General features: G+C 36.4%; 1 protein-coding gene across 4 annotated transcripts in view; it reads right to left on the bottom strand.

The window, feature by feature from the left end:
* The window catches only part of TRAF3IP3 (TRAF3 interacting protein 3), a 967,079-nt gene that overhangs the window by 194,345 nt on the left and 760,334 nt on the right, over nucleotides 1-12,400 (bottom strand). The window lies entirely within an intron of this gene.

Genomic DNA, 12,400 nt, shown 5'->3' on the forward strand with positions numbered 1-12,400 from the left:
CAGATCATATCCTCCCCTACTAGGATCAGTAAATCTAACAACAAAGATAGTAGCCTAGATTGGATACTCATTAATAGCCATCCCCTCATGTATAGGGCCGGTACCCGACCTGAAGACATAAGTGACCATTTTCTTACCTATATAATCAAGCATAAGACTGATATCCCCCACTAACCTACTCACAAAACAATTAGAAACAACAAACAATTTAACCCTGCTAATTTCCAAAATGAACTCAAAGCATGTAATTGGGCAGTCCTAAAACATCTACCACTTGAAGGAGCTGTATTATATTTCAACACCAAATTCCTAGTCATCCTTAATACCCATGCACCTGCATGTTCTATACTAACTAAAGCAAAAGTTACTCCACTATCCCCTCCATCTGGAAGGCATCCCATGTTATTCCACTCTACAAAGGGGGCAGTTCCACTGAAATGTCAAATTACAGGCCTATAGCTATTTTGTCACCCCTGGCTAAAATTATGGAGAAGTGAATCCATAAACACCTCCTGAGCCATCTCATTCAGCACAATCTCCTGGCTAACTCGCAGCATGGTTTCAGACCATTCCACAGTACACGCACGGCCCTCCTCTCCTTCTCCACTGATATTAATCAAAACTGAAACAACAATCAGCTTTCTTCTGCCCTCTTTCTTGATCTCTCCAAAGCTTTTGACATGGTCAGCCACCAACTACACATGCACACACTTAAAACTATTCCCCTAGATGTCCAGGCTATCCAATGGTTCAAATCTTATCTGAGTAGTAGACAACAGGCTGTACTATGGCATAACAAACTATCTTCACTTCTACCTATCATCCTTGGAGTCCATCAGGGCTCTAAATTAGGACCCCTGTTATTTTCTATCTTTATTAATGACCTGTCCACAGTCATCCCAATAGCCACCTGCATTCAATATGCGGATGACTCCACTTTGATTTGCTCTGCCACCTCCCCTATAAGTCTGCAGACTCTATCCCAAAATGTTTTTAATTCTGTTGAAAATTGGCTCTGTAATTGATGTCTCCTATTAAATCCTAACAAAACAAAGCTACTGCTTTTCTCCCCCACTCATAAAGCCTCCACTCCAACCTTTACTATAAAATCTAACAATGTCACTGTCATTGTCCCAGATCCCTGTGGCAAACTCTTAGGTGTAACAGTTGACAATAACCTCAAGTTTGATATGCATATTAATCAAACTATTAAAAAAGTTAATAAAAAACTTGTCTCACTATACAAGATCAAACCTTTCCTCACTCCACTAGCTAGGATGGTAACTGCCCATACACATCTACTTTCCACCCTCCTTTATGCATCCCCTCTCTTCACGAACTCAAGTAAGTCTGACCTTAATAAACTCTCTAGTTGCTTTAATCATATTGCTAGATTTGCCACTGGAGCAGCATAAAGAACACACCACTGTCTGAACCTAAAGAATCTAGGGTGGCTAGAATTGCCTATCCAATTTCAGTTGTTGTTGTTGTTGTTGTTGTTGTGTCTTTCGGCTTATTCCGGTTAGGGGTCACCACAGCGGAACTCCAGTCCGCTAATGTTCGGTAGTGGATTTTTTATGTGCCGAGTTACCAGCCCTGACGCACAACCTTCAACGAAGGCACTCCATTCACGCATGCCTCCACACAGAAGACGCTCTAGCTGAGAATCGAATGCGACAACGTCTTTCTGTGAGGCGACAACGCTACCGCAACACCACTACCGCGGGTCCAACTTCAGTACAATCAGCTAATAGTAGCACATAAAATTTTCTACCAACCTAAAAACACAACCGTACTTACAAAAATTATCACCCCTTACAGCAACCTCAAGACACTTCGCTCATCCAACAAATTACTAATCCAAACCCTCAAAAGCAACAACTCATTTGGAAACTCTCTAAATGCCAACTCTGTTGGCAAAATATGGAACTCACTTCCTGCTGAGCTTACTTCAGAACCTGTTCTAACCCAAATAAAAAAAAAAATCTTAAACAGTACTTTAAAAGGAAATGGCTATGTCCTTGCTCTAATCCTGACTAACTCTGGCAATATAAACATGTGCTAAAGAAGTCTTTTGGCCACCCCTCCATTGCTTCCTAATTGTTACTCTATAACAAATCAGATTAGTATATGACAGAATGAATGACTTTTATCCTATGCATTGTATCTGTAACAGTGCTTTAACTTGTTTAATGTAACAGTTTTTCTGTATGTATGTATGTATGGAGCTTTTCTCCCCAAGCCACTGCTGAAAATGGACAAGTATCCTGTTGGATTATCCCGGTCAACAAATATAAAATAAAATAAAAATAAATAAATAAATAAAATATCCAATGCTGTAGAAATTTTTTGTACGCTTCTCCTGACGGATACCTTTCAACAATGAGATCCCTTTGATGCTTTGTAAGCTCTCTGTGAACCATGGCTTTTGTTGTAGCAGGCAAGTGAGTAAATGTCAAGAAATCCTATTAGGACAGTTGAACTTTATATGGGGTTAATCAGAGTCTCTTTAATTGATAGCAGGCGTGTACCCAAGAAGACAGAATGCTGTAATTAAATCAAAAGGTGCTTCAATAAAGTATTAGTTTAAGGGTGTGCACACTTATGCAACCAACTTATTGTCCGTTTTTTATTTTTTATATTTTTCCCCTAACAGATGTGTTTGTTTTTCAATTGAATTGTACAGGTTATAGGTCACATTAAAGGTGGAAAAAATTTTGAAATGATTTATTGTGGTCTCATTTTTTTATATCACAAAAACCTGGCATTTTAACAGGAGTGTGTACACTTTTTATATCCACTGTATATAATAAGAGATTATAAATAAATAATTGAATAAATGCATGCATACATATATACATCACTAAATACATTGTTGAATGTGAAGGTGGCACAAAAGACAGGCAAATAATCTTTGATGATAGTTATAGGTAATGGAAAAAGGAGTAATGTACATAAGTGTGGCTTAAATCAGACTGAGACTGGTTTACATTACCTATGTAATATGTTTGGAATAGAAATCACTGAGGGAAGCTATTATTTAATGATTTGATATGCGTGTGCACAAAGAAACATGCAAACGGGGATCATGCATACCAGTGAAAAACACCTAAAGAAAAATTATAATCAACTAAGCAATAGCCTTTCATTGTTCTGTATTAAAATTATTATTTCAGATTATTGACTATAATTTACTAAAGGAAGTCATTTTATTGTTCTGTGTTGAAATGATTATTTCAGCTTATAGACTGTAACATGTTAGGGGAGTCCTTTTACTGTTCTGTATTAAAATTATTATTTCAGATTATTTACTGTAATATACTATAGGGAGTCCTTTTGTTGTTTTGTGTTAAAATGATTATCTAAGATTATTGACTGTAATTTGGTAAGGGCAGTCCTTTTATTACTCAGTACTGCAGTACTAATTTCAGATTCTCTTAATTTTGTTAGAAAGGACTATTACTAAACTTACATTGCTGCTTACTCCATAAAGGAGCTATTAGCTTTTGCTTGAAAAGTATTACTTTAATCCCACTCTGAGAAAACTGCTTCTTGAAAAAAAAGGCAACATACTTTACTTCATGTTTAGGATGTAACAGCCTAAGAATAATGATATTAAAGTAAGGGGGTGTTGGGGCAAAGCCCCTTATATGAGTGTCACAGGAAGAGTTGACTCTTGCAGAAATATTTACTTAGGTGTTTCTTTCTTTACTGCATTTGCACACAAATTCATAGGTTTGAATATATATATATATATATATATATATATATATATATATATATATATATATATGCCATTTATGTACTTGGGCTGTATGTTTCATGTAGCTGAGCAGTTTAAAATCAAGCTATGTAGTTTTGAAGGGATGTAGAGGGTCCAGTGTTAACTCATGACAAAAGCTTAACTGGCAATCTTCCTAATTTGACCATAGCTATAAAAACAATGTGTGTCAGAGTGCACTTGTGCATCCTGCTTTATACTGGTATCATGTCCAGGATTAGTTTCCTGCTTAAAGTTGTTACTTGACAAGATAAGTTCTGGTTCCACCATGACCCAGAGTAAGGTAAAGCTGATATCAAAAATGGATGAGGGAATGCTTTATTTAGATACTTTTATATTCTATATAAAACAATCTAATACAATAATCAAATTTATCATTCTCAATGAGTTAGTATCATTCTTGTGACAGAAAGAATTTGCCCCACGCAGAAGGACTAAGGCTATTGCACCTTGGGGATATGACAACTTCCATCATGCAGCATAACCTTGTTTAAATGGCCATTTTCACATGAATGTGCATTTTGCACCCTTGTCCCATAACTCATTCTCCTATCAGACTAGACATGCCTGCATAGAGGAAAGATTCTAAAATGAGACTGCATGGTATATTGTAAGAATAATGATTTCATATGATAGGGCAATGAGGGTGCATAGCATATTATCAGGACAATGATTCTATATGATTGGACAATGAGTCTGCATGGTATGCTGTAAGAACAATCATTCCATATAATAGGGCAATGAGCCTGCATGATGTATTGTAATAACAATGATTCCATATGATTGGACAATAAGCCTCCATGGTATATCATAATAACAATGATTCCATAAGACAGGGCAATGAGCCTGCATGGTATATTGTAAGAAAGATGATTCCATAAGATAGGGCAATGAACCTCCAATGGCAGTGGCAGATTTAGACTGTGGCACGGGATGTGCACATCCCCCTTTTGCTGCTGTGATCCTGCATTCTCTAACTGCAAATCAGCTACATCACTTTATATCCCAGCCTCTCCTGTCTATTCACCAAAACTCCTCCTGTATATATGACAACTTGTGGCCATTCTGTAGTGCTCTGTTTAAAGTAATAGTAATCTAATTTTCACAATCCCTTTCTAGCTGTTCCTCTCATAGTTTCTGCCACTTTGCACACACAACACTGCAATGTAGAGCATGCCTAAGACAACTAAATAAGTTGTCACATGCTTACAAATGCTTCTCATCCAGAATTCACACACTGCATTGCTGAACAACTACCTTTAGTATAAAGTATTCACTCTGTGCATAACTCTCAATGGTTGAACCATACTGCTTTTGACAGTACACACTGATCTGTCTCACTCTCAAAAATGCTGACCTGTGATTCCCAAGAATACACCACTGCAAAGTTTCTTTTTCTCTTGCTTGCATCTAGTACCAGAGAAAGCACACGAGACTGGGAAGTGAAAAGTTCAGTATCAAAAGTGGTGAAGTCAGTGTGCCATTTATCAACTCTCCTGCCATGTACACCGGGTTAATGCACAGGATTGCATGCCTAAGTAGTAAATGAACTGTTTCCTGTACACTGTGTGACTCTGAGATAGTTACTTTATCAGAAGATGGTGCTCTTGGGTCACCCCTGTAAATGGTTACTCTGATTACTCAGTTAACAACAAATTTTTCAAAAAAGAATTTGGGTTTTCTGGGCATTTTCTTGACAAACAGATGAGATTAGCCATATCTGGTGGTATTTTAGTCAGCAGTTGACTCACAACAGGAGCCAGCCGTGAGGGAGGCGATGAAGAACACTTTGTCTTGTTGATGAACAAGACTCTAAACAGTTATGGTTGGATTTCAGATAAGCTCATTTTACCAAAGTCCATTCCATGGTAAAGGGTTTATGTGAGTGAACAAGGCTACAAAGGCTAACTCCAATGGTGAGTTTGTGAATGCAAAAGGGGCTGCTCTACCTATGTAGAAGGTCATTTTTCCGACTTTTACTGGCTGTACACTGCATGTTCTTTACTTTCTGTGAATGCATTTCCTTGGACACCTAGTTTAAACGGGTTCATTATAGAATCCCAAAATAATGAAATCCCGAATTTCAGTATTTCGAAATTCTATATCCCGAAAGCTTGAAATCGTGAAACACCAGAAGCGTGAAATTCAAACTGCTGAAGTTCGGAGCTACTGGTGTTGCGGTATGTGAATGGATAGGAGGAGTAAGTTCAGGTAAGTATGTATGAGTGTGTTGGTTAGGGGCTTTAGTGTATGTTAGTGTGTGTTTTGGCTGTGATGTGTGTGTGCAAGGGGCTGTGAAATGTGGCTGTGAGTTACCTTTGTGTGTGTTATTGTGCAATCTCGGAGTTAGTATATATAATTAGGGGGGTATTGGGGTGCAGTGTAGGATTATATGTTTGATTGTGGGGGGATATTGTGTGTATATATATATATATATATATGTGTATGGTGTATTTGTAGTGTAGGTTTGCGAGTTTAAATTACATGGTTACGGGGTTTCGTGATTTTAAGCTTTCGTGATATAGAATTTCGAAATACTGAAATTTGGGATTTCAGTATTTCGGGATTCTATAGTGAACCCGTTCTTTGACATTGTATATTATAGCAATAACCCACGCCTGGGTGTGGGTAATGCGGGATTTAACCACGGTTGGTGTGGTTTGGTCCCGAGGGCGAAGCCCGAGGGACCAAACAAAGACAACCGTGGGTAAATCCCGCATTACCCACACCCAGAAGTGGGTTATTGCTATTATACTATGACATTATTTAAGAAAATAAATCATTACTTTTCTTAAATAATGGCATTGTATAATGCCTCTTTGCTGCCCTTCCGCAGCTGTCTGGTATCCTCGGCAGTTCTGATGTACTGCGCATGCCTACGCAGTACATCAGAGCTTTGGCCAAAAGCAACAGAGAAAGCAAGATCTCCATTGCTTTTTACTGTTTCACTATGTTAAATGGGTTTAACATAGCAAGACAGCTTTAAAATAAGCAACGGAGATGTCCAGAGATGTCCGTTGCTTATTTTAAAGCTGTCTCGCTATGTTAAACCCATTTAACATAGCGAAACAGTAAAAAGCAATGGAGATCTTGCTTTCTCCGTTGCTTTTTTTTTTAAAATCTGTCTCGCTATGTTAAATGGGTTTAACATAGCGAGACAGCTTTAAAAAAAAGCAACGGAGAAAGCAAGATCTCCATTGCTTTTTACACACTGTGTCGCTATGTTAAAGGAGTTTAACATAGCGAGACAACTTTAAAAAAGCAACGGAGATCTCCGTTGCTTTTTTTAAACCTGTGTCGCTATGTTAAACTCTTTTAACATAGCGAGACAGTGTTTTAAAAGAGACTTATACTAATGGAAAAAGCCCGGGCGACCGGACCTTTTTCCATTAGTATAAGTCGATTTACAACGTGCACGCTGGCCAATCAGCGTGCACGTTTTGGAATATTAATTGGGGGTCATGGTATAATGCATTTTACGGCATGCTAAACATTTTTAATAATCACTTGCTTGCCACCTGATACTCAAAAATAACTGTAGACATGCAAGGAATATGTCAGGGACTCAGGAAATAGATCCACAGCCTAACCTGATGAATGGAAATTATCATACTTTTGGTTTTAACTATTTAATAGTTTTATTGATATCAGAATGTATTCAGTTTTTAAATAAAAATGTTGTCCTCACTTGTATTTTTGTAAAAGTTTAAAGGATGATATGCATTTTCTCCTTGCTGGGGCAACTAATGCAACTATTCATTTATTTCTTCTCAAATTGTGCTGCTTAAAAGATCCTCCTTAATGGAGGGAATATGCCAGTCCTGATCAGGGGAATAGTGTCAGATAAGGAAAATTCAGGAGATGTTGGTTAGACCATTTTGAAGTTCCATTATTTGAAACCAATTTTTGATTTTCCCTTAGAAAGTATCAGTTCTTATGACTGTGACTTTTATGTATTTATGGAGTATAGAAATCAAACAATGCCAGACAATACTTCTTATTTATAAAATGCATTTTAGTGCAAATTCTGTTATTCTGCCACTGTTCTAATTGAAATGTTAACAATGTTTTAAAATAAATTGTAACTTGTTCATGGCCTTTGTCCCTTATTTTTTGTCTTGTGACAGGAAGCCGAGACCTGCAGATTCAGGTTGGTTTTGTATAATATGGCTAGTTCAATGTGCTGTACTCTTTTTCTTTTTTTTTTTTTGCTTTTTTTTTATTAAACATCGATTCAGAAAGTTCTTAAGCTGCCAGATGGATTGCACAGCATTTAAAAAGGAGTACAGAAGTTAATACATGGGCTTATCTGTTTACTTCAGTCTTACAGATGTTCCTCTCATTTCTGTAAAGCTGATGGCTTGATAGGCATGCTTTGTTTTACAATGTGCCAAGCTTTATGTCATTAGTTCTGTATTATATTTTGCATGTTTTGCAAGCCCACAGCAGGATCTTACTGTAAGGTTTCTGTTTTTTTTAAGGCAAGTCTTTAAGTTGATGATTGCGAGGGAAAGAATGTAAGGCAGTTTTAAGGTTTGGTCACTAATAAGTAAAAAATTACTAGGGAGTTGAGTTTCTACCAAGCAGAAGCCAATTAGTACTGTCTAGTGGAAAGGAAAATGATTTTCTGCATCTACCCAGGAAGACTGGGGAAGTTGGAAATCCTAAATACGCGTGGTTTCTCCAGTTTACAATGAACTTCCTCATAAATGTAGCTTTAGGATTTCTGTTGCTATCAATCTTCTTGGTAGTGTCTGCAAACATATTGATCAGGTACAGTCAAGACAAATCATAAGGTAAGGCAAGGGACTCAGTAGTGCCTACAAGAGTACTGAGTACCCACTCAAGTCAAGAATACATAATAAGGAAAGGGGTTTAGAACCCAAAACAACAAATTTTATTGCCAATGCATTCTTTTTATTTTAATTTATGGCAGAAAAAAACAGATACAACTGTGGGCAACAGTAACAGTAAACAAAGTACTCAGCAGTATAGGCATTTTTTTTTAAATTTTATTTACTTTCATCATGATCAGTGTAGGGGAGTGGTCCCTGTATCAGAAGCTTCAGCCCTGCATCTAAACTTGAAAAGCATTTCTGTGACCATTTTTTACCACATTTGTTTATCATAGGTGATCACAGGAAGGGGTTATCTGTTGATAAAAAGTCAAAAGTAAATAACTTCTTGGATGATCATGACAAAGTGATCATTGCTTTGGCTTTGTTGGGGAGTAGTTACAATGCATACGGTGTGAAAAATGCACATTGAATAACTTTGCTATAATTTTTTTCACTCTTTCCAGTTGGAAATCAGATAGATCTGTGGATGGTGTTAACATTATCTACTGCCCACAGGACCATACACTTGAATTTATTATTTTTGTATTTAGTCTTTATGGCAAATTATGTAGGGGGTGGGGTACCATAAAGCAGCAATTGGAAATACATTACTGTGGCTATTTCATCACATTTAATAATCACAGATGAGAGGTAAATTGTCTGTAGGGAACAGACTTTGTATGAAATCAAAGGGCATTTGTATGATACATGCAAAACAATGATTGATATGGCAAATTTGGGGAAAGGAATGCATAAACATTGTCCAAGAGCAAGACACTGTCACAGACATTAGAGGTGTACACAGATGGTAGCTGACCTTTTGGAGAAGGAGGTGAGGAGGCATGCTGCACATGAAATCTCTGGGTTATTACATGATCACCATCAAATAAAAATGATATAGCTTGCTACAGGTCAGTGTACACGTCTAAGAGTGGCAAGTTGAAATGTGGTACTGGGAACATTATATTTTTCAATATATTATCAAAGAAACATTAGATGAATATAGAATTAAGGTATCACTTTTCTGAAGGCAGCTGATATATGAAAGAAAATGGCAGCTACAGGGTCACTTCTGAATGACTGTTGATATGATTTGTTGGGAAGGGGGTCTCTGAACAATGTGGTCTTTATATTTTGCTGATGCTCTCACAATCAGAGGTTGTATACCCTCTCAAAGGGGATACATTCCACTAGGCCATGTTTTTGCTTTATACTGAGGTATCTTATTAGAAGTCCATGATATTTATTGTGAATGTCCTTCATCAGACTGGCATATAGCTTCCTGTAGATAGTAAGTCTGGCATTTTAGAGGGCTTTTCTTCTCAAAGTGTGGCACTTTACTTGCTTTCCATATAAGGGAAGTTTGATCTTTGTACAAAGACTGCATAAAACTAATTGCTAAAATATATATGTAATAATCCACATTTTTTCAGAAGTAAATGTTCTATACTTTTTACAAGAAAATATTTATTTTTCAGTTTCTACATGCAGTGTTATTACAATAAAATTATTTCAAGTGGTTTCGTAGTTACTTTTGCAGTCTTAGGCATGTTATCCACTGAATTCAGTTACTTGAAGGTATATTATGATATCTTGAAGGGGAAGAAAGATATGGCCTTACAAAGACAGGCCCTAGTGACTTTAATTCAAGTGCCAATGCCTTTACTGCTATTCTAACATTTTGCAGTATACTATCTTGTCATTGTAGGTAACATGATGAAGTTCTTCTCAGTAAGATGAGTAAGAAAATGGCCTAATATACTTTTTTACTGTGTTGTCACTAAATTGGAACTACAAATTCGATACATTTAATCTGAAAAAAAAACATATATTTCTTCCAGTTGTAACTTGCTGTGGCTATTATGCCATTCATTCACTAAAGCTGTGGAGCTGAATTGAGAAGAGTGCTGCACCAGAAACTCAGAGTTAGAACTGTAGTCTTAGATGTAGTAGTAGAGTATCCTATTGTTATTACCTGAAAGTGTCATAATGAAATATAATTTTCCTTTCAACTGCAGGCCCCCGTGGCTTTATTTCATGTGCATTTGAATTATAGTTGTGTTTCATTTTGGGGGATGTGGTACACTTCTACTGAGTAAATAATGGTTACAGAAGATTTTTTTCTACTGACTTGTAACCACACCACCCATTTATCCTACATTACAAGAAGATAAAGTTGAGCGAGTATGTTTACATTTGGAACCATCATCTAAGCACATTTTATAGCTGAATCCTATGGTATAGTATTTTGAGAAATTTGCTCTAATGGTACTTATGGTTACACAGAAGTAGTCCATCATTGTAGGGTAGCTTTGGTAGTTTTATAGAGACATTTGAATGCCCTGGGTTTGCATTTGTTTCACTAAAAATAATGTATAATTTGTATTTTTTCAAGCTGATACACACAGTATACATCAGAATCATTATTGTTGCGGTCTTATGAAATTACATCCAAAACCGATATTCCTTTCTAGGGAAAGTAATATTTTTTGTCATTTTTTTATGTTGTAGCAAAATGCTCACACTTCACATTCTATGTTAGTCATGCTCATATCTGTGATTCTGTCATCTATTTTTCCCTAACAGCTCTTAGGCTGTACAAAACAGAATGACAGTGGGATTTTAAGGGTTCTAGTCATGAAAGTTTTGTAAGAATATCTTGAAGTACTGGATACAGACTATCAAATGAAGTTATTGTGGAATTCAGGAAACAATGGCCTTTGTAAATTGAGGAGGGGTGCAATGTTTACTAAACATGAAACAGATGTGTAGCTTTTATTTTTCTTCAGCGTAAAATAAATAAAAGTCTACCAAAAAACAAGTAAATAATGTTCGTTTTAGTTCAGACAAACTATGTATTTATTTACAAAAATATCATTGCAATGTTTTAATATGTTGAAAATATAAAAATAACATTAAAATTCTACATGCAGCTGTTCACTGTTCCTTTGCCTTTAAAGATAAAAGTAATGAAATCACTGTGAAATGTAAAAGGGCATTATTGTATATTCTTCTGATGAAAGCGCTCTTGTTCATTAATCATTTTCTACAAATTTAAAGGAACTTAATCATAGCATTTCAATGTTTGCAGACAGGTTACTTACATATAAAATAGCTAACATTTGCTATTGTATTTGTTATGATCACCTAACCTTCAGTAGAATTATTTATTAATAGCGCATATACAAGCTATGTCACTGTGAACACGGAGTGTAACTTTGCATGGGTGACCAAACATCTGTCCCAGGCCTGCATTGAGATGACTGTTACTGACAGTAAATCAATGTGTTGAATAGGAGTAAACTGCCAGCAGCCATATCACAGTGATCTACAACTGATTATGTAATGTTTTAATCTCACACCTACCATTAGAGTAGCCCCCATGTGGTCTACTTTACCACAGCCCTACACCCACTTTGTCTACTTTCCAGAACCTCATGGTAGCCTGCTTTCTAGACTGCTCCCTCCATTTTGTGAATTCTTGAATTCTGCCACTGAATGCCATATTTTAGGATCAATGATTCCATATGACAGGACAATGAGCCTGCAAAGTGTATTGTAAGAACAATGATGTCATATCATAAGGCAATGAGCCTGTAATGTACATTGTAAGAACAACGATTCCATAGGATAAGATAATGAGACTGTATAAGCAGTGGCTAATATTATGATATCTTAAAAAAAGCACAAATGTTTAGACAAGAACATACATCTGTGATATAAGTATGGATGATATAAAATGTTTCCATAGATTTAATGATAGAGCTGTAGGACAAAAAAA

Source organism: Protopterus annectens, chromosome 7.part0 (assembly GCF_019279795.1).
Source record: "Protopterus annectens isolate FY-2018-M chromosome 7.part0, PAN1.0, whole genome shotgun sequence".
Taxonomy (NCBI): domain Eukaryota; kingdom Metazoa; phylum Chordata; order Ceratodontiformes; family Protopteridae; genus Protopterus; species Protopterus annectens.